The sequence below is a fragment of the Rhineura floridana genome, chromosome 9, assembly GCF_030035675.1.
Source record: "Rhineura floridana isolate rRhiFlo1 chromosome 9, rRhiFlo1.hap2, whole genome shotgun sequence".
In the NCBI taxonomy this organism is placed as follows: domain Eukaryota; kingdom Metazoa; phylum Chordata; class Lepidosauria; order Squamata; family Rhineuridae; genus Rhineura; species Rhineura floridana.
The window spans coordinates 104,327,668-104,350,699 of NC_084488.1; the positions used below are offsets into that span (position 1 = coordinate 104,327,668).

General features: G+C 42.9%; 1 protein-coding gene and 1 non-coding gene across 5 annotated transcripts in view; one reads left to right on the top strand and one right to left on the bottom strand.

The window, feature by feature from the left end:
- LOC133363717 (serine-rich coiled-coil domain-containing protein 1-like) overlaps positions 1–23,032 on the bottom strand; it is a 708,122-nt gene that overhangs the window by 555,668 nt on the left and 129,422 nt on the right. The window lies entirely within an intron of this gene.
- Positions 19,610–19,678, top strand: TRNAT-UGU (transfer RNA threonine (anticodon UGU)). The gene has a single exon. It is a non-coding gene; the product is annotated as a tRNA-Thr (tRNA).

The window sequence follows — 23,032 nt, forward strand, 5'->3', positions numbered from 1 at the left end:
ATCCTGTGGCAGCATGACACATTATGCAAAGAGATCCCTCATTCAAAGCTGGCCGTCCTGAAAACAATGATGTGCTATTGCTTTGGAAGAATGAATGGGTGAAACTCGCCCATTATTAGGAACACAGAAAGCTGCTTTCTACCAAATCAGATCATTGGTCTACCTAGCTCAGTATTCTCTACACTGACTAGCAGAGGCTCTCTAAGGTTTCAGACAGATGTCCTTCCAAGCCCTACCTAGGGAGGCCGGCTTGAACCTGGAACCTTCTGCATGCAAAACAGGTGACCTACTGCTGAGCTCCAGCCCTTCTAAGTTGTCAAAGTTTGGCTGAAGGACATTGTGCTGGTGACGCTGGAAACAGATCCACAAATGCATTCTGTACACCCATATTGTTTTATACAGGGGACAAAGTAGATGCTCTACGAAAGCTACAACCGTCAATATGATGCCAGCCATGTGTAACGTAAGCAAAATAGGCAAGTCCCAGCTTCCAAGGAGCTTGCAATTTCAAATTTGACAGTGGGATGAGAAACGAAAGATGAGAAAAGGAAACAGTCCCGGCGCCAGAGAGCAGCCAGGTCGGGTCCTGCAACCCAACGCTGCCATGGATTGCAGAGAGGAAGCTCCCAGGCACCCCGCCCATACAGACAGTGTGGCCTTCGATAAGCCCACCTGCACACCCCACCTACCTCTCCTGTCAGTGTGAATGCTGTGAGGACTGTGCACGCATGTCTGCCGTCACGCAAGATGGCGATAGGGGCTTCCCTAAGGGTCTGATGCCCCTGCCACCATCTTGGTTGATGGCAGGCATACACGCTATGTGCACAAGTCATACACACGATGCAAAAGGTAGGTGGGATGCACACGCGAGCTGACTAGCCCTGCGTCACCTGTATTGGGAGGAGGTGTTGGGCTAAGGCACCACAGGCCTGGGGCAGGATGATGCCCAAGGGACCTGGCACCAGCCCTGAAACGAAAAAAGAAAGATGAATGAGAGCTTAGGATGAACATAAAAACATAAGAGCCTGCTGGATCAGGCCAGTAGCCCAGATAGCCTGGCATCCTGTTCTCACAGTGGCCAACCAGATGCCTCTGGGAAGCCCATAAGCAGGACCTGAGCATGTAAAAGCCTTTCCTACCCAACTCCCCCTTTGTTGAGGCCAGAACAGAACCAATGCAAACTCTAATATCTGGGCAGTAAATCACAGAAGTGGACAGACCCATTTATCAAGTTATTTTTATTTTCTATTTTCCCCAGCCCCTGCTAGTTCTTCCTATTCATTTTCTTTGATTCTGTTAACACGCACACTTGCAAAGTAAAAGAGTGATTGTTAAAGAAACCAATTTCCACTACGTTCTGCAGAGCTACTGCAGATTCTCCACTGTCTAGGAAACCTAATTATTCAAATCCATTTGTCAGTCAGTATTAATCCCTTCTCCACCAATCTGAATGCTTCAATATTCCTGATGAATTCCATACATTTAAAACACTAATGTTTCAAAACAAAATGATAAATACATAATTTGGATAAACGTGTGTTAAAACAGGGGAAATGTTTAAAGGGCTAGGAGGGACGATCCTGCAATCTCTTCCTCCCCACCCACCTCCCTTTTTACAAGAAGTTCTTAGATTTTGTTTTCTGACTGAGGACAGTGCATGCTTGTTTGTACATTGTCAAACAAATTAATTTACTATTAGTCCTTGTAATACTGCCGAGTAAAGCTGCCTCCAGGTACCAGAGCATGTCACAAAGGTGTTAACACAGAAGATGTGAAGGAAGCATCCTCTTGCCAAGACATAAGTGGATAAGTTGGCTTAGAACTGGTGAAATCAGCAAATACAGCTTTACGTCACCTGAAGATGTGGCCAAATCCACAGTCCGAAGCCCCACAAATCCAAGGGGCTCTCATAGGCATGGGGCTTTTTCCTGTCATATAGATGGCTGCAAAAGTGTCACCACTGGTAAGACAACAGCATAATCAGATCACATTTATGTCTAACAACAACAACACAGAATGTCTTGTGGCACCTTAAAAACTAACCAATTTATTACGGCATAAGCTTTTGCGGACCGCTTTCCTGTTAACTGAATGGCTTGCCCATGCCTTTTTGTACCAGCAGGTGGCGCAGTAGTTCTAGTTTCTCTCTGCTCCTTCAAAAAAATCAAACATGCTGAATACCTCTCTTAGTACTTAATATTATGAAGCAATTTTAGCATTTAGGTTTATGGAATATGTAGAATATAAAACGCAGACCACATACAGTGGAGCTTGTATCAGTGAACAATACAAGACTGCTTCCATTCTACATTATTGCTAGGGAGTATATAAGTGTTTTAAAATATTATATATCCAACATTGTTTTAATAAAATGTTTGCTAAAACATCATCTAACATATGAGACTAGTGCTCAAATAAGCTAGCAATCAATCTTCCACGTTGCAGATTACCTAGTATCTGTTAGGTAATGTTGGGATAAACTAGGTTTCACCCTTGAAGCACATAAACTAGTCTCATGCCACCTCTTAGATGTCTTAAGATGCTTTAATTGCATCTTCAAAAGTAACTTGGAAGGTCACACAGAAGCCACAGAGCTCCTTCATGCCTCTCATGCATTCTTCTTGTGCATGGGTCAATGTAAGATAAGACACTGATCCGAAAAACCTGCACCCAGAGTACAACTGTAATGCCATTACATCAGCCCTGGCCTGAGCTGTGCAATGCAATTGCAAGTCATTATACGTTTTATTATTCATGATCCGTATTAGGCACCAAATGGCTGGCATACTAAGTTCTACAATCAGACTGCAGCATGCATGTAAGAATGTGGATTGCATTCTTGATTCCGTAAACTAAATAAAAATACCTGAAGATCATTGTCGGGGGGGGGGGATGGGGATGGTGAGGCAGGAAGCAAGAAACAATCACCACAACTGAAGGGCAAGTTAGTAGCAGGTCTATACTCCTTTGGCATATTGGCCAAGCCTTTTCATGCTTTGCACAAACCACACTTTCCCATATTCAGATGAAATGGGAAACTGCATTGTGATACAATCCATAATTAGAAATCTTCCAATCTCCTCCGTAAAAGAGGAACATAGAAAGGTGTTTTGTACTGACTCAGCTCATCAGTTCATCTAGCTCAGTATGGCCTACACTTTGGGGAAGGGCCGTAGCTCAGGGGAAGAGCATACGCACTGCATGCAGAAGGTCCTAGGTTCAAGCCCCAGCATCTCCAGGTAGGGCTGAGAGAGATTCCTGGCTGAAACCAAGGAGAGCTGCTGCCAGTCAGTGGAGACAATACTGAGCTAGATGGGCCAAAGGTCTGACTCAGTATAAGACGGCTTCCTATGTTCCTGTTTTTGCACAATGATTGGCAGCAGCTCTCCAGGGTTTCAGATGGGTCCAGGTCAGCCCTGCCAGGGGCTGCCAAGGGACCTTCTACATGCAAGAAAAGAGAGAGTGAGTGAGCCTGAGCATCACCTTGGTGCATTTTTGCAACATACCGTGGTTTGTAGTGACACCTGAATACAGCTATGGTATCTATCTGAGTAGCTGTAGGTTGGGGCAATACATACAAACCCCAGAAAAATAAGTGCAGCATTTCTCACACATAACAGCTAATGGTTTTTCTGTTACAAGTGAGAGCTAAGGCAAAATGTGGCCCCATCTTGATTGGGATGCCAAGGACCGTCCAAAATTGGCTGGCAGTCCCAAATACAGCACACAACTGCTAGTTGGCCACGATCCCTGGTTTGGTTAAAAGAAAATGAATCCATCAATTTCTCACATTGCACCAGTAATACCCAAAGTGGCCATTACTATATTATGCTTCCTTGCTGCACTTCACTAGTAATGCCCTTAATACTAAATTCATTGATGTGCGCTGAATGAATTCAGTTAAGCATCCACAAAGCTGAAACCGTGTACCTGAAACAACCTGGCTTTTCAGATTAAAGAAGTGTAATTGTCTTCCCCCCCCTCCTTGACCCCCATTCCCTTTCTCCTTGTTCCTCCAGTGTAATAGCCTCCTTTGGGATTTGTGAACATCACACTTGCAATTTCATTGATTTCAGTTCAGTGGCAATAGGCACACTTTTCTCAACAATAAAATAATGTGTAATAAGATTCCGAAGAACACATAAATATGAAAATATGCATTCCAAAACATTGGAGTACCGAAGTGCATAAATCAGAATGCAAGCGCATGTTATCCTACACTCGCTATTTCCAGCACTGCAACCTTCTGCTATTAAGGTTACGCCATGACCTTAGCTTTTTTTCTCCCCAAGACCATAGGAATTTAAGCCTCTTTGATTTCAGCTTCTGTCTGCAACTCTATCATAATTCCCACACTCCCATTTTCTCTACATGTATCCATCCTCCCTCCTCATAACCAACTCCAGCTATTCTCAAGTGGGGCAGGAACCATTCCATCCCCACTAATCATCCCACCATTATTGCCAACATGACCCATGTCAGAATATATCATGGAGGAGTAGTGGAGTAAAAAAAAAAAGGTAAGAGGTAGATCTGTGCTAGGCCAGGGCTGACTCCAGACTTATGGGGGCCCATAGCAAAGTGTCCTCTTGTAGACCCTTGCCTATGCCAGTGGGGCTCAGTGGGCTGCAATCAACCCACCCAGTGCTGGATCCAGCATTTTAATTTCCCACAGTGCCCGTGACATAGACGCGGTTCACACAGAATGCTAAGCCCAACCATGGCTTAGTGTAATCAAGCAAACAGGTAGACTTCTGGAGAAGAGATTGCAGCCACTTTGCTCCTCCTTGGTTCTTTTGCTCCTGCATTGCGCTAAAACATGGTTTGGCTCAGCATGCTGCCTGAATCCAGGCTCATGGTTTAGCTCTCCCAGACCAACAACCAGTGGTTTACAACTCATGGTTTGTCTACAGAAGCTAAACTATGAGCCTGGATTCAAACAGCATGCTATGCCAAACTACAGTTTACTGCAGTGCATCAGCTAAAATAACCCCAGGAGAAGCCAAGAGGCCACAATCTCCTCTGTGGGAGGCAGCCCATTTACTCATTTATGAAGCCATGGTTTGGTTTAGTGTTGTGTGTGAACAAGAGCACAGTCTCACTTTGGGTAATTGTGGAAAATTTAAATGGCAGTTCCCATGCCGACCTGTACTAAGCTCTGCAATAGAGAATCCATGTTTCTACCTGGCATGAGCTTGTGACTAAGATGAAGACAAACTAAGAAGCAGCAGGGTAAAGATGGGGGGAAGGGAATGAAGAAAGCTATGGGGGAGGGAGCCAAAAATGGAGAAAAAAGAAGCTCTATGGTGTCGCCATGGGCCTGATTTGGCCAATCATTCCAAGCTTTAAAAAATCATAGTTAGCAAAGTCAAGTACTGGGGCTTAATTGTTCCTTCCTTGCCCCTTTCCCTCCCATTGCATGCTGCTTTGTCCCTTCATTTATGGCTTGCACTAATCCAGAGTTCCCTGTTAGGGTTGAACCAGAGAAACCTGGCTTGAACCAGGAGGATCTGTCTTAATGTCCTGCCTTCACATCCTCACATTAGCTGACATTAAGCCAGAGTTCCCAGGTTCAGTCATAACAGGGAACTTTAGCTTAATACAAACCAGAAACAAAGCACCCCAGGGAGGATGGGAGCAGCAGAATGAGGAAGGAGCACTCCACACCACAATGCTCATTCTTGGATATAGTTTATAAAGCCCAGAACGACTGGATTAGGGAGTGATCCAAACCCAAGATCTGCCATGATGAGCAGAATTTGTAATAAGCGGATCACTGTCTTGGCCAGGAGCTATGGTAGGTGAAGTCCTTCATCTCAATTCAGCCAAAGATACGACAGTGTAAGTCCTCCATCCTCCATCAGGCCAAGGTAAGTCCTGAAAAAGGGGCATTCAGAGGAGTGACGGGGCGGAACAGGACATGGGGAGACTCATCCTCTACTCCAAACTCCATTCAGCTTGGTCAGGTGGCCTAGCAACCCAGCAGAAGTCACACTGGCAAAGAGGGTGGTGTAACTCTAACTCCATTTTAAAGGCTTTCCCCCCACCACCACCAGGAAAAAAACCCGGAGCGGATTCGATGCCCCACTGACATCAGAGCCACCAGTCTCCACTGCTGTCATAATTTAACCCAGTGTAAATTACGCTGACTATAGTTTGGATTATTCTGTTACCGTCTGAACCAGAATGACTGCTTGAAACAGGCCCCTGTGTTATTAGGGGCGCCAGATAGTTTTCCACAACACTCAGGTAGGGTCAACAGCGGTAGGAGTATTTACTGGATTTCTTATCTGCCCTTCACCAAAAGGTCCCAGGGCAGGTTACAACAGTACAAAAATATAAGGTTAAAATTATTTAAAAACAATTTTCAGTCAGAAGAACAGGGTGGCTCCTAATATATATATATCTCAGGTGTCAAAGGCCAGAGTAAAGAGATGCATCTTCAACATATGATGAAAGCTATACAATGAAGATCCCAGCTGCATGTCACGTACTATCAATGCTAGAAATATCTGCTTTAAAAATGGGATGGAGGGAGAAAGATACAGAACATTGATTCAATTTGAATTAAAAATAGACACACATTCTTTGACTAAGCAGTGAAGTTAGATTGAGCTGACCTATTCTGAATGTTCCGTGCATTAACTGCAGAACTCAAATTAAATTAAAAATAGTGAAGATTCAAAGGGAGGAAATTGTGACTTAGATCATAAACCTTTTCCTTTCTTTAAAAAAATTTCTGTGATGAAAATATGAATAGAAAGCATAACATGGATAATTTATTCTTCATCACGAATAGATCTGCACATTCTTCCCATTTACAAAAGGAGAGAGAAATGCAGCAATCAAAAGACTACCGTCAAAACCTACAGGCTAAAGCTTATAAATTACTTCTAAAATCTCCTCCATTTATAATGACTTTAATATTTGAGGACTCCTGTGGCAATTTACGGTGCTGAGTCATATATACATGGCGATAGGGATCTCTACAGAAAACACAAAAGGGAAAGTCAGAAATATCCTGTCATGAATACCCTGGAAAGGGCTTGAAGTGACTGGAGCGATGAGAAGGCAGACTGGGAGGTGGAGGAAGGCACAGGAGGCGAGCCTTCAGGAGCGCTGGAGCTAGCAGGCTCCTGTGCCATGGAGAGCGATAGTTCATCCCCTAGAGACGCTGCTGCCTCTGAGCCAGCATTCAACGCCCTTTCCAAGCCCCCCTTCCTTGCCCATGCCATCGCCATCATTGAGCAGCCCTGCCCCTCCCCTGCCGATGTAGTTCCACTCCCTTCCCTGTTCATGCCACCGCCGCTGCAGACTCAAAGCCCACCTCTGGAGGGGGAGGACCTTGGCGAAGTGGGACAGCCTTTCTCACCGCACACACTCAGGAGGTGGCAGCGGCAATCTCAAAGAGCTTTTCCCATCCCTCGTAGAAGGAGTGAACATTTGCGCACACGCTTTCCTCAGTGACACTGAGCTCACACAAGTAGGGTGCCCTCCCATCCTTACTTAAGGCTGTGAAGGGGGTGTGAATAAATGCTGCAACATCGTCTTTAGCCGGATCTAGTCAGGCCTGGTTAAGTACCGTAGAGATGCTGATTCCTGTGTAACCTGTAAGCTGATTCATGAAATGCTCTGAGAGGAAACTTTTTATTAAACTTATAAAATAAAAGCGCACCTCTGCATTTGAGTCTGACTTCAGGGAGTTCGAGCAGGACACATCCTCAAGTTCTCGCAAACCATTTTTACATTTATAGACATGATCCATACAAAATGTTAAAGAGATGGTGGCAAGTACCAGGTGTGAGTAGTAAAAAGAACTCCTACCCACGCCTACCATATGGGACACCTGGAACAAGTCAAAGAATTCCACACACACACACACACACACACACACACATTGCAAAATTGATTTGGCAAGTGAATCAATACTCTATAAGAAGCATAAACAGAATGGCCACTTATACATTGTAAGAAAGCCATTCCGGCATAACAGTTAGGGTGCTGGACAATGAAGCTGAATGTTCAGAAAAGACAAAACAACTACTTCATGCAGTGCATAGTTAAACTATGGAATTTGCTCCCACTTAGAGATGGCCACTAACCTGGGTGGCTTTAAGAGAGGATTAGACAAATTCATTATAATGTTACTGAAAATAACATACAAACCTGCATTATATGAAGGAAATTTGCTTTGCAAAATTGTGTATATCAGGAGAAACATACGCTAAAATCCCGATAAAATTTCATACAGACTTTTTTTAAAAAATTTTAAAAAATCGCAAATTGATGTGGAATGGTGGAGAACTGAACTTGAGATCGAAGAAAAATGAGAAACTGACAGAAACCAACATTCTCCCATCCCTAGTGTTGGATTAGGACCTGGGAGGCCAGAGTTCAAATCCCCACTCAGCCACAAAGCTCACTGGGTGGCCTTGGGCCAGTCACTGTCTTTCAGCTTAACCAACTATATCTTGGGTGGCTAGGCTGAAGAACAGCTCTGCCTCAGACCTTGAAGAGCCACTGCCAGCCAGAGCAGACAACACTGTTCTAGATTGCCCACTGCTCTGACTCAGTATAAGCCAGCTTCATATGAGTGGTATACTATATACTGTTACCCTTTCAGTACCAAGTCAAAACCTTCCTGTTTGTCTGGTCATTTTAGTCATTCCATCTGTCCTGTTCACTCCCTTTTACAGCTATTTTGATCAGATCTTATCTATAGTGGTAGGACCAATTTGGTCTTATTTTGTAAACTGCCCTGACGTAAACGATAGTAAAAAACCCCAATTTTAATAAATGAAATAAAAATACACTAATTGCAAACTACATTCCCCAAGTGTGGATCTGTAAGTGGTCAAAATGGGACCACTCATGCACAAGAGGAAGTTATTAAGCATAGGGGGGCCTCAAATTTTGCAGAAGCACACACACATACCTGAAAAACCCTACAGCTAGGATCCTCTGTCCACTTTTCTGACAGTAAGTCCTACTGGATTTACTTCTGAATAGACATGTATAGGATTGTTTGTTTGTTTGTTTGTTTGTTTGTATCCCGCCCTCCCAGAAGGAGCTCTAGGGCAGCAAACAAAAACACTAAAAATATCTTCAAAACAAAACACCTTTAAAAACATCTTTTAAAAAAATCTTTTAAAACAATATATAAAATCAGTTCCAACACAGATGCAGACTGGGATAAGGTCCCTATTTAAAAGGCTTGTAGAAAGAGGAAGGTCTTCAGTAGGTGCTGAAAAGACAACAGAGACAGTGCCAGTCTAATATTTAAGGGGAGGGAATTCCAAAGGGTAGGTGTCACAACACTAAAGGTCCGCTTCCTATGTTGTGCAGAATGGACCTCCTGAAGAGATGGTATCTCTGCCCTTGGATTGGATTGGAGTATGTTGAGTGCCAGTGTGGTGTAGTGGTTAAGGTGTTGGACTACGACCTGGGAGACCAGGTTTCGAATCCCCACATAGCCACGAAGCTCACTGGGTGACCTTGGGCCAGTCACTGCCTCTCAGCCTCAGAGGAAGGCAATGGTAACCCCCCCCCCGAATACCGCTTACCATGAAAACCCTATTCATTGGGTTGCCCATAAGCCGGGATCAACTTGAAGGCAGTCCCATGCTGGAAAGGGGTATGGCTGGCACGTTAAAGCAGAGCACTCTATGCCACAACATTTTGTTACAGATCTCCATTTATAAATAAATGAATATAATAACTCTAAAACCCTGATTCAGTTCCAAAGCAATTATGGAGCTACTTGTGGAAGTTTCAAAAATACCTGTCAGTACAGCAAGGAGATGCTGCTTGTAAAGAAGAAAAAGCCCAGATGTGCCTTCCTTTGTATGCTGGACTGCTGTTCTTGGTTAAACTCCTGACAAAGAGATCATTTCATAGTCAAACAATTCTATTCAACACTAAAGCGACAGCACGAGGAAAAAACTTTTGCTGCCAACCTATTCGCACCAGTATTGAGTAGAATTGCTTGGTTATGAAATGATCTATTATGCTGGGAATTTGTTAAGAACATAAGAATAGCCCTGCTGAATTGCGGCAAAGATCCATCTAGCTCATCCTCATGTCGTCACAATGGCCCACCAGTTGCCTAGGGGAAGCTGGCAAGCAGGACCTGAGGGCAACAGCACTCTCCTCACTTGTGGCTCCCACCAACTGGTATTCAGAGGAATATTGCCTCCCACGGTGGAGGCAGAACATAACCATCATGGCCAGTAGCCATTCAATTTAAGCCAAGCAAGACCTGAGCACAACAGCACTTTCCAGCAGGTCCTGCTTGGCTTAACATGAATGGCATGTCTTTGTCTATTTTATTTTATTTTCAATATTTCTGTCCCGCCCTTCTACCCAAAATAGAGCACTCAGGGTGGCTCACAATAAAATCATACACAATAAAAACACACACACAAAATTAAAATACAGTTAAGAAATCGGTGTGTGTGTGATATTAAAAGGGGACTGAAGAGGTAAAACTAAAATGGAATAATGGGCTCAAGTTGCAGGAAGCCAGATTTCGACTCGACATCAGGAAAAACTTCCTAACTGTTAGAGCCATACGACAATGGAACCAATTACCTAGAGAGGTAGTGGGCTCTCCGACACTGAGGGCATTCAAGAGACAGCTGGAAATCTGTCGGGATTGCTTTGATTTGGATTCCTGCATTGAGCAGGGGGTTGGACTTGATGGCCTTATAGGCCCCTTCCAACTCTACTATTCTATGAAAACATGGGGAAAATAAAACCAGTTTCTGGCTATCCTCTCAAAGGCTCTCTGGAACAAGATGGTTTTTCAAAACCCTCCAGAACACCATCGGGTGGGAGCAAAGCAGGCTTCTTAGGGCAGGGTATTCCAAAGCTGGGGGGGGCATGGCTGAAAAGATTCTCTCCTGTGTGCCTGCCAGTCTAATATCTTTCATTCCAGGCACACAGGGGAGACCAGAGGCAGCTGATCTTAAAACATGGCAGGTACATATGGGCGTAAGCGGTCCCACAGGTACATTGGTCCAAGACTGTTTAGGTCTTTAAAGGTCAAAGCCAGCACTTTGAATTGGGCCCAGAAACAAATTGGGAATCAATGGAACTGATAAAGCACAAGGATGATATGATCCCCACACTGCAATCCAGTTAACATTCGAGTCCTCTTCCAAAGCCATCCAGGTTGGTGGCCATCACCACCTCTAGTGGGAGCAAATTCCATTGTTTAACTACGTGCTGCATGAAGTACTTTCTTTTGTTGTCCTGAATCTCCCAACATTCAGCTTCATTGGATGTCCATGAGTTCTAGGGATATGAGAGACAGAGAAACCCTTTGCTCTATCCACTTTCTCCATTGCATGCATACTTTTATACACTTCTATCATGCCACTTCTAGGTTTGGTTAAGCCAGGGTAGAGACCCAACATGCAGTTCAACCTCTTCAGTAGTATCAATGACAGGCAACGCCTTTCCTTCATACGTTACTAACATTAAGCAAATTAAAATATGGATCAGCCCCTGATGAGAACAGCAGGGATCATGTTAAATATTACTGCAGACGCTTCTAACTACATTGCTGTAAAATATTGCCAAGGCTAGCATAAATATTCAACCTATAGCAGATGTCTACAACTGAAGAGAAAAAAACAAGGGCCACTATCTAGATGCTGTAAAGAAAAAAATCATTATACCACCATTTCCATCAAGTTGCATCAATGATTAATAAATTATTCTCACTGTATTGGATGCTATGATATATCTGCCATTTCTCTAACTCTGTTTCAGTGCAGGCTGTTTGCAATGAAATGGCTTATCATACCCACTCCAATTCTCCATCACCCAACAACATTCGGCGAATATGAGGTCTGCCTCTCCTGAGATTACATTTTAAATATGTTAGAAGTAATCTAAAACCTTAATTGTATTTTAATAATATGATTAGGGTAGGAAATAGGGAAGATTGCAGGCTACTTGCTGTTATGTTCTTATGAATCTACTGTACTGGACATCAGTTTCACCTAGAAAAACATTCATCAGGAGGAATTGCACTTTTAACACAATATATCTAAAGTAAAAAGAGCTCATAGAAACTCAAACATAGAGTAAAAAGCAATTCCCACTTGTGATTTATTCAGAATAGAATTAAATCTAAATTCACTAATAGGCAAAAAAACCCTTGTGGTTTAACAACGTACCTATAGCCCACAGATATTTCTAGCAAACTTTTAAAAGCAGGGAAATTGGGCAGCTATAGTGAATGCACCAGGGGAGCAGGAGACCTGACCTCCTCTCTGAGATATTGGACTGGCCCTACAAATTTGTAAAAATGCAAACACAATTTAGGTTGGTCTTTCACAGTCCAATCCACTTCCTGTGTAGTTTGGAACAATTTGGTAACAAGTGCCTCTGAGCATATGGTGAGTGGTGGCAACACCTGCCATCTCCAAAGATGGAGAACTACATTTTTGTATGTTTGTTGGTGTTCTTCTTACTTTGCTTCTTTCTTCGTGTTACTACTGCTTCTACAGAGAATCTAACATAGAAAATTATATTTCTCTCATTATTCATCATTGAAAACTGTGTCAAATTTATTTTTATTAATTTCAAAGCCTTTTTATTGGTCAGTGTCATATGATGGTGAAGACAGCCTTTTGTGTTTCAAACTGGAGATTATGTTCCATTTCTATTTTGGGTGAATTAACAGTTGGATCTGAAACTGCAGCTTAATGTAAAATCAGACTGATTACAATATGTTGCTATTTGAGCAATGAATCTAGCTGTTGGAAAAAAACAAACTTGGCCTGCCCAAGATGCATGTTTTCATCCTGCTATGCTTAAACCACTCCACTTAAGGAAAGGTTGGCATGGTCAATTAAAAACATAGAGCACACGTAGAATTTTGCTAGAATATATTTCACCTCCCACTGTTTTATCTTGTGCAAACTGAGACATTCCTCATGTCCACTGGAGACTATTCTTCAGAATAGTCAGTGCCATTATTCCACAATTGTTTTTGGAGTATTTTAGTGTAAATTCTTTAGTGGAGTGGACAGAAGCCATAGTTTGGTCATGGGTCCTACATTACCATCATCATCACTGGCATTTTTATTCCATTATTTAGCTAAAAAAGGCTCTCAGTGCAGATATCAGTAAGATCATACCAGTAATTGACTGGGTATATAAGCAGAGCACAGTGATTGACTGGGTATATAAGTGGTAAGATGATCTTTCAGGTATCCTGTACACCAAAACCAGAACCTTGAACTTGGCCCAGTAGTTAATGGGCATCCAGTGCAATTTTTTCAGCAGTGGGGTGACATGCTGGCAATACCTGCTCCAGTGAGCAGTCACACCACCACATTTTGCATCAGCTGCAGCTTCTCAGCCAACCCCAGATTGAAGTCCTTTTTTTTAGAGAGATGCATATCCTTTTCTTTCTTTCTTTCTTTTTTGTCAATGCAGAAATAGCCATCCTAGAAGCAAATGATAGATTTGGTCAATGGTGGGGTGGTCACTTGATCTCCCAACAATTGAGTCACTGCTAACTAAGAGGAAACGGGGAACGTGGCAGGAAGGTCATTGCAGTGCAAATGCACCGGTAAAGCCATCCAGTGCTCCATGCCGACTTTCCCACCACCTCCTCTCTCCCCCACTCCTTCCTGTTAGGCAGCAGTGAGATTCAGCTGTCAGAAAGTCAGATAAGTGCCACCACCATGCACCTTCTGCTACTAGGTTTGGTGGGCTAGTAAGCACAGTGACTGCATGGGACTCATGCAAAGAATTATGTGGCAACTGCTTGTCCATGAGTGAAGCCCACACAGCTATGAGAACACATTCAATGCTCTGGTCATATGAATGGAGACAATTGTGTGGGTCCTTCCCAAGGAATCAAGCCACTGACATTACAGAAAAGATCCACATGACCAGCCCACTCATGTGGCTCGATCATTTAGATGCAGCCCTCAGCCATGTGAAGTCATTTCTCAGGGAAGAGGCTTCCATAAGGCCAATAGAAAGAGAAGGGTCTTCCAAAAGGAATTGAAATGGCTTCCATAAGGCTAGAAGGATGTTTGTTTATTTATTAAAATATTTGTATAACACAATTTCATTTAAAAAAATGAAAGCAATTTCAGCTATTATAATACAACAGAAACCACACAAAAATTAAAACAGATGACCAGATGATCTGCTTTAAAAGGCACCATATTTTCAACATTATTTCAGTTGTTTTTCCAGTCCTTAGGCAATCAAGGTGACATACAAAAACAGTAAGACCATAAGTAATAAAAATCAATGTTTTAGCAATGGTGTTTAAAAGTCCAATACACCTAAGAAACAACAGCAAATACCCCAACACAGGGGTAGGAAATTGGATCTGGACTGTTATTTTCCACCACCCCAGGCCAAATTTGACTAGTGGGCAGGGCGTAATATAACTCAGCAAATGCCTGGGGAAACAGGAGTTTTTCATTTCGTGGAGGAATAGTACAGGCAGGGGACCATCCTGTGCTCCCTATATCCCCGTCTTGTACTGTATATCCAAAAGTAACATCTTTAACCTCAATAGAAAACAGGCCAATGCAAAGGACTATTTATTTATTTATTTATTTTATTACATTTATATACTGCCCCATAGCCGAAGCTCTCTGGGCAGTTTACAGCAATTAAAAACATAAGAACATAAGAAGAGCCTGCTGGATCAGGCCAGTGGCCCATCTAGTCCAGCATCCTGTTCTCACAGTGGCCAACCAGGTGCCTGGGGGAAGCCCGCAAGCAGGACCCGAGTGCAAGAACACTCTCCCCTCCTGAGGCTTCCGGCAACTGGTTTTCAGAAGCATGCTGCCTCTGACTAGGGTGGCACAGCACAGCCATCATGGCTAGTAGCCATTGATAGCCCTGTCCTCCATGAATTTGTCTAATCTTCTTTTAAAGCCATCCAAGCTGGTGGCCATTACTGCATCTTGTGGGAGCAAATTCCATAGTTTAACTATGCGCTGAGTAAAGAAGTACTTCCTTTTGTCTGTCCTGAATCTTCCAACATTCAGCTTCTTTGAATGTCCACGAGTTCTAGTATTATGAGAGAGGGAGAAGAACCTTTCTCTATCCACCCTCTCAATGCCATGCATAATTTTATACACTTCTATCATGTCTCCTCTGACCCGCCTTTTCTCTAAACTAAAAAGCCCCAAATGCTGCAACCTTTCCTCGTAAAGGAGTCGCTCCATCCCCTTGATCATTCTGGTTGCCCTCTTCTGAACTTTTTCCAACTCTATAATATCCTTTTTGAGATGAGGCGACCAGAACTGCACGCAGTATTCCAAATGCGGCCGCACCATAGATTTATACAACGGCATTATGATATCGGCTGTTTTATTTTCAATACCTTTCCTAATTATCCCTAGCATGGAATTTGCCTTTTTCACAACTGCCGCACACTGGGTCGACATTTTCATCGTGCTGTCCACTACAACCCCGAGGTCTCTCTCCTGGTCGGTCACCGCCAGTTCAGACCCCATGAGCGTATATGTGAAATTCAGATTGTTTGCTCCAATATGCATAATTTTACACTTGTTTATATTGAATTGCATTTGCCATTTTTCTGCCCATTCACTCAGTTTGGAGAGGTCTTTTTGGAGCTCTTCGCAATCCCTTTTTGTTTTAACAACCCTGAACAATTTAGTGTCGTCAGCAAACTTGGCCACTTCACTGCTCACTCCTAATTCTAGGTCATTAATGAACAAGTTGAAAAGTACAGGTCCCAATACCGATCCCTGAGGGACTCCACTTTCTACAGCCCTCCATTGGGAGAACTGTCCGTTTATTCCTACTCTCTGCTTTCTGCTTCTTAACCAATTCCTTATCCACAAGAGGACCTCTCCTCTTATTCCATGACTGCTAAGCTTCCTCAGAAGCCTTTGGTGAGGTACCTTGTCAAACGCTTTTTGAAAGTCTAAGTACACTATGTCCACTGGATCACCTCTATCTATATGCTTGTTGACACTCTCAAAGAATTCTAATAGGTTACTGAGACAGGACTTTCCCTTGCAGAAGCCATGCTGGCTCTGCTTCAGCAAGGCTTCTTCTTCTATGTGCTTAGTTAATCTAGCTTTAATAATACTTTCTACCAGTTTTCCAGGGACAGAAGTTAAGCTAACTGGCCTGTAATTTCCGGGATCCCCTCTGGATCCCTTTTTGAAGATTGGCGTTACATTTGCCACTTTCCAGTCCTCAGGCACGGAGGAGGACCCGAGGGACAAGTTACATATTTTAGTTAGCAGATCAGCAATTTCACCTTTGAGTTCTTTAAGAACTCTCGGGTGGATGCCATCCGGGCCCGGTGATTTGTCAGTTTTTATATTGTCCATTAAGCTTAGAACTTCCTCTCTCGTTACCACTATTTGTCTTAGTTCCTCAGAATCCCTTCCTGCAAATGTTAGTTCAGGTTCAGGGATCTGCCCTATATCTTCCACTGTGAAGACAGATGCAAAGAATTCATTTAGCTTCTCTGCAATCTCCTTATCGTTCTTTAGTACACCTTTGACTCCCTTATCATCCAAGGGTCCAATTGTCTCCCTAGATGGTCTCCTGCTTTGAATGTATTTATAGAATTTTTTGTTGTTGGTTTTTATGTTCTTAGCAATGTGCTCCTCAAATTCTTTTTTAGCATCCCTTATTGTCTTCTTGCATTTCTTTTGCCATTAAAAACAAATATACAAATTTTAAAACACAAAAAAAATTTTAAAAACACAATTTAAAAAATTTAAAAACAATTTAAAAACACATGCTAAAATGCCTGGGAGAAGAGGACTATAACTCTGGAAAATGTTGAAAAAGAAACTGGGTGATATCCAACTATATATTAAACAATTTATATATTGCTTAATTGCAATCGTTTCTAACCTCAGTAATTTGTACACTGATTTCAATTAGTCCACTTTGAATATGATGCAGGTAAATGTCACCCATTATATTTATAGCCTTCCTCCCTTCTGTGACATTCATTGCAACATACATAGGGTACCCATTTGCCTCTCATCCAGGCTTGGCCAAGACCCAGGCCTATTTAACTTCAACAAAGTGTCTGTATCATGTGTACATTCAGCCCATGTTCTGAGACAGCCAGGAGCAAGTGTGTTATTTGCAAGTGGATTGAAGGCCAATTCCTATTTTGCATCTATGTACAGGCAACAAGTTCACATTCATCTTAAATGCAATATCTGCATGAAGCCAAGCCTGAGGCAGCAATTCCTGCATCACCAAATATATCCATCCTTGTCATAACCCTGTGGACACAGAAATGCAGTATGGGAATTAACCATTGGAATTTTGCCATCCTATTAACTGGATCTTCGGGTTTTCCTTTGTTTTTTATAGTCCTTGAGCTAACATTAGAATAACTTCACAGAACATCGTCTTTGTACTAATTAAAAAGTAACTCAGCATGGTTTGGGTGTTCAGATCCAGGATTCATTGCAGCCATTCAAATGCATAATGCAGAGAAGAAAGAAAAATGGAAACCTAAATGTTTAAAAAGTCAGATATTTAAACATTGCAATTCTAGTCATACACTGATTATACTTTAAGTGCTTCCAAACAAAAACTCTTATACAGCAATAACAAAAGAACGTATTATTTTCTTAAATTTATGCACCAGTCTAATTGCTATGCAGATGCAATTAAGGAGATCTAAGAAATGCAAAACCAAGATACCACATGGTTCTCAGTTCCCAAAATCAGAGGCATAAAAGAATATTTCACACTTTGGGCTGTGAACATGGAATCCTGATTAAAATTTGCTAAATAAAGTCCTTGCCTAAGTCTTTTTAGTACTGTATTTTTATCGTCACCAAAAATGTGTTGTTGTGAAAGACACAGGTAAGGGAAACCTGTCTAGCTCTTGATAACTTAAAAAAGGATTTTCCAAGTCCTACTGCGAAATCATTTGCAGGCATTAATTATATTCAAATGTAATCATTATAAAGATAGGAATGCCACTCAACCTCATCTATTCCCTCCTTGATAAAGAGATAAGAAGGTAGCATTGTTCCAAGAGAAACACCTATGCAATCTGGGAAGGAAAGGTTGGGCTGCTGTACAGAAGAGGTACAACCCAAGGAAGATCCTCACTGGCTGACATGCTTAAGGAATGGGGTAAGATCTTGAAAACACTTTTGAAAGAGGGTGTGAACGTAGATACCAAATGAAGCTGTGCTAATTAATCTAGTAGTAATTGAGGATGAAATCAAATTTAAACACTCAAGGTGAGAGATTATGAATTTTTCACAGGCTCCTGAGATGAGTCTCATAGCTGTGTGACCTTAGACTCCTGGAATTATATATTATATTCTCATGTTGGCTTCTTTCTAACCTAAAGAGTCCTCCTACAAAATACATTCTGTGTTTGAAGAGACACTGCATACAGCAGGGATAGAGAATCTCAGGCCAGGAGGCCAAATGTGGCCCTCCAGGCCTTCTGTCTGGCCCTTGGGACACTCCCCAAGTGAAACCCCCTCTCCAACACCCTCTTTTCCCAAGCCAAACTCCTTTGTATATTTCACATCCTCCTTGAGTATTTTTGCCTGGCCTTGGACTCTGATAATGACTCTAGCTTGCCTGGAAGAGAGGCAAGTGTGTGTAGAAACCAACCAGTGCACAAAGCACTGCACCCACTTTTGCCTCTTGCCCCGTCCATCACTGGCATGAGCCCTTCCCCAGAAAGTTGCCCAGAAGGGTTCACCCTGAAGGGAATGCACCCCTTGGGCTGAAAAAATATCCCCCCTCTCGATGTAGACTCTGATTCAAACAAGCAGAAACAGGGTGCAGTACAATCCCCCTCCCCAGATTACTACACTTCAGACCATAGTCGGAGGAAACACAAATCTGAATGCTTCCTAAGTTAAAACAACAAAGCTAGCAGGCCAGGGAGTTGGGTTTTAGGCAAGCCTTCTGGTCCAGAGATGGCTGTTGATTCATTGTGGGCCCCAGAAGGTAGAATATATTGAGCAAGGAGTTTGAAGAGTTTAAGAATCATAGTCTTAAAGTGATGAAAGGATTTCATAGGAGTTGAGAAAGGACTGAAATCGCAGCTCCTGTCTCGTTCATTGCATCTCTATATTTTAAAGGGATGAACAGCTATTTATATCCATGTGAGCCCTTCGCAATTGATGGGTTGAGCACGTATTTTGTGCTCCAGTATTTATGGCTCAAGTGAGAAGCCGCCCTAACTTTAAAGCAGCAGCACTGTACACTACTATCATCGTCCCCCCCTCCTCCCCCGGCATTGCTTCTCAGACTGTGAACTAGCAGAGTGACGACAGAGCATCTACTTCATCCTTCTATCGCTTCGAAAATAGGATCGACCTTTTACATGGTCTGATGAGCTGCATGGTCTGACAATCATCTGCTTTGACTTGGTTCTTCAGGTTGAGTACTTTGTAGTAAGAGCCCTTGCAAAACCAATTTTCCCCCTCTCTGCTTTCTCTCTTTTCCCTTTACAGAAATATATAGATAGATAGATTGTTGTGTCTTCCTATCACAGATGCTCCCAAAAAGTGAGTTTCATTTAAAGCTGCCTTTGCACTGTCTGGAGCATCACAGAAAAGCCAGCTGGCCAAGAAGGGTCGTAGCTCAGTGGTAGAGCATCTGCCTTGTATGCAGAAAGTCCCAGGTTCAATCCCTGGCATCTCCAGACAGGGCTGGGAGACACTCCTGCCTTGAACCCTGAAGAATTGCTGTCAGTCCAATGGTCTGATTGAAGCAGCCTCACGTTTGATGAAGGCAATGGCATGTTCCTACCACTCAGTCCCACATTTTAATGACAACGTTGGCCCAAAGTCTTACACAACTTTCAGACATTCCCTTATGCGTGGCCCAAAAGCAAACACCTGAGTCATGGTTTGGGGTGGGGGTCAGATTTATATCAAACCCTTCTTTTGCAGTTGCAATACTCAGCTACCAGCAACTTCAAAGGACAACATCAAAATCCATTAGATGCTGTGGCTTCTGTGGCCTTTGATGAGGGAGTGGCTGTGACCACTGCATCAGGGCAACTGGGTTCTGGTCACACATGTAACACCCGGCAAGTCTAACAGACAGATGTCCAGGCTCAAAACTGGGAGATGTAAGTTATTGTCTTAGCTTACCTCTGGCCTCACTACCTGCTTTTGGGCAAGTTGCACAATAAAGAGGGGGGGAAACCAAGAGTAATTGACACAATTCAATAAAGCACTGCCTACTAAAGTGGTCCATAAACTAACAAGGTAGTGTGACGCACAGGGAGAGGCCACAGCTCAGTGGGAGAGCACATGCTTTGCATTCAAAAAGGCCCATGTATGATCTCTGGAATCTTCCATTAAAAGGACATACAGCAGGTAACAAGAAAGAGCCCTGCCTGAGACCTCGGATAAGTTGAGGCCAGTCAGGTTAGACAATAAAGTGGGTGAGATCAACGAAGAGTCTGTCTTGGGCCATATCCGCACCATACATTTAAAGCACTCTTATACCACTTTAAACAGTCATGCCTTCCCCAGAGTTTCCTGGGAAGAAGAACTGACTGTTCAATCACTCTGGGAATGGTAGCTCCATGATGGGAATAGGGGTCTCCTAACAACTTTCAGCACCCCTCACAAACTACAGTGCCCAGGATCCTTTGGGGGGAGCCATGACTGTTTAAAGTGCTATGATAGCACTCCAAATGTATGGTGCAGATGTGCGGTCCTATGTAGGCAGTTTCCTATGTTCCTTACACATGGCCACAAATGAGTATGTCTGACTCATGGTGCTTCCCCCACCTTCTGTTTTTTTGACGGGGAAAAGTCAGGCACATCAGATCCACAAAGGCAGAGACCCTATCTATGGGGTGTTCATAGGGGAAGAGCTGCCACTTAATGGTAGAGCCCATGCTGTGTATGCAGAAGTCCCCAGGTTTGACCTCTGTTGTCTCCAGGTAGAACTTGAAATGCCCAGCGCATGAAACCCTAGGAGCTGCTGCCAGTCAGTGTAGACAATACCAAGCTAGATGGACCAATGGTCTGAGCAATGGGATAAGGCAACTTCCTTTGTTCCTATGTCCCACTGTACCTTGGGTGTGGGGAGTAAAAACGCACCTACTTCACCACCATGCAAAGAGCATCTTGAGCTAAAGGAATGTGTGAACCCATCCTCTGAGAGGTTATGAGCAAAAGGGAGGGAAACGACTATAGAGAAGGAGGTGGGAGGGGATGTCGATGTGCTGAACCGTTGCCTGGCCTTGATAATGGACTGGATGAGAGCTAACAAACTCAGACTCAATGCTGACAAGACTGAGATGCTGTTGGTGAGGGGTTTCGCTGATCAGATGGTGGATATATACCCTGTCCTGGATGGGGTTACACTCCCCCTAAAGGAGCAGGTTTGTAGTTTGGGAGTCCTTTTAGATCCTTCCTTGTCACTAGAGGATCAAGTAGCCTCGGTGGCACGGAATGCATTCTACCATCTTCGGTTGGTAGCCCAGCTACGTCCCTATCTGAGCAGGGAAGACCTTACATCAGTGGTACATGCTCTGGTAACCTCGCGACTGGACTACTGCAATGCACTCTACGTAGGGCTGCCTTTGAAAACAGTTCGGAAGCTACAGCTAGTGCAAAATGCGGCTGCCAGACTGATAACAAGAACTAAGCGGTCCGAACATATAACACCTGTTCTGGCCCGCTTGCACTGGCTTCCAGGCTAAATTCAAAGTGCTGGTTTTGACCTATAAAGCCTTATACGGCGCGGGACCACAATACCTGTTGGAACTCCTCTCCCAATACAAACCTGCCCGTACATTGCGCTCTTCATCGAAGGCCCTCCTCCGAGCTCCGACCCACAGGGAGGCTCGGAGGGTGGTTACAAGAACTAGGGCCTTGACTTCCGGGAAGGGTGACTTTGCCTGTGCCTGCTTTTGAGACGAGCTCTCGTCTCAGAAGAAGCTTTTTCAGTTTTAAAATCAGTCAGAACGTTCTTTTTGACTGGTAAAGATTTTCTCCCGGGCAGGGAGAAACGTAGAGATTAACCACAAAAGCCTGTGTTAGTTGGGAGGACTGGATTTCATTAATTTATGAGAGAAGGTTCAGCCAGCAATGCCGGATGGATTTTCAAACAAGCTCTAACTGATTAAGCTACACGTTTATCTTTTCTTCAAAGAAAAACGGATTCTAACAGGCAAGCACTCTTCTTTCTATTTTTTTCATCTGGTTTAAATTGTTGCAGCAAATAGAGATTTGTCAATGAATCAGCTATAAAGAATTTCTGGGTGAGTTATAACTCTTCTCTTTCATTCACAAAATTAAGGAGGAAAGAAATTGAAAAAGCTTATCTTTGTTTTGATTGCAAAAAGCTGACCTGGAATTGTGAATTTTAAAGATACAAACGGATGAGGGATTTCTATTCCGAGGAGATAAATAAATAAATTTGATTTATGAACTTTGGAGTATTATATGTCTGGGACTATTTTTTTTTTGGTCTATTTCATTTTGACGAATCTGCTTGTTCACGACGCCATTAACTGTTCTGAAGCTGTGAACTAAATTTGTTTTGCATTCCTGAACATATAAGAGATAAGGCAGGCTGTGTTGTCTACACTGTGATGTCATCAGGCCTGAAATATTAACCCAATTGTTGCTGAAATAAGAAGTGGTTTTTCTTTTTTCTTCGTGGTTTTAAGAATGGCAATCAAGAAAGTGGCTGAGAATCTGGAAGTAATTATGTTTCAGAAAATAATGGATGAGATTGAGATAACGAAACAAACCCTGAGAAAGGGTAGAATGGAGATGAAAATTGAATTTGGCAAAATGAACCAGGAGCTTAAAGAAATAGGGGATCTTGTGAGAGAGGAGATTGATGAGATCAGAGATGAGAAAAGAAAAATTAAAGAGAAGATGCAAGCCCTGGAGATTGGAACAAATGTGGAATCGGAAAAAGACCTGGATTTTATGAATATTAGAGATAAAGTTTACTGTTTGGAATTCAACGTTGTCTCTGAAGAAATTAATGAAGATATTAGAGATATTAATGTCTTGGATAA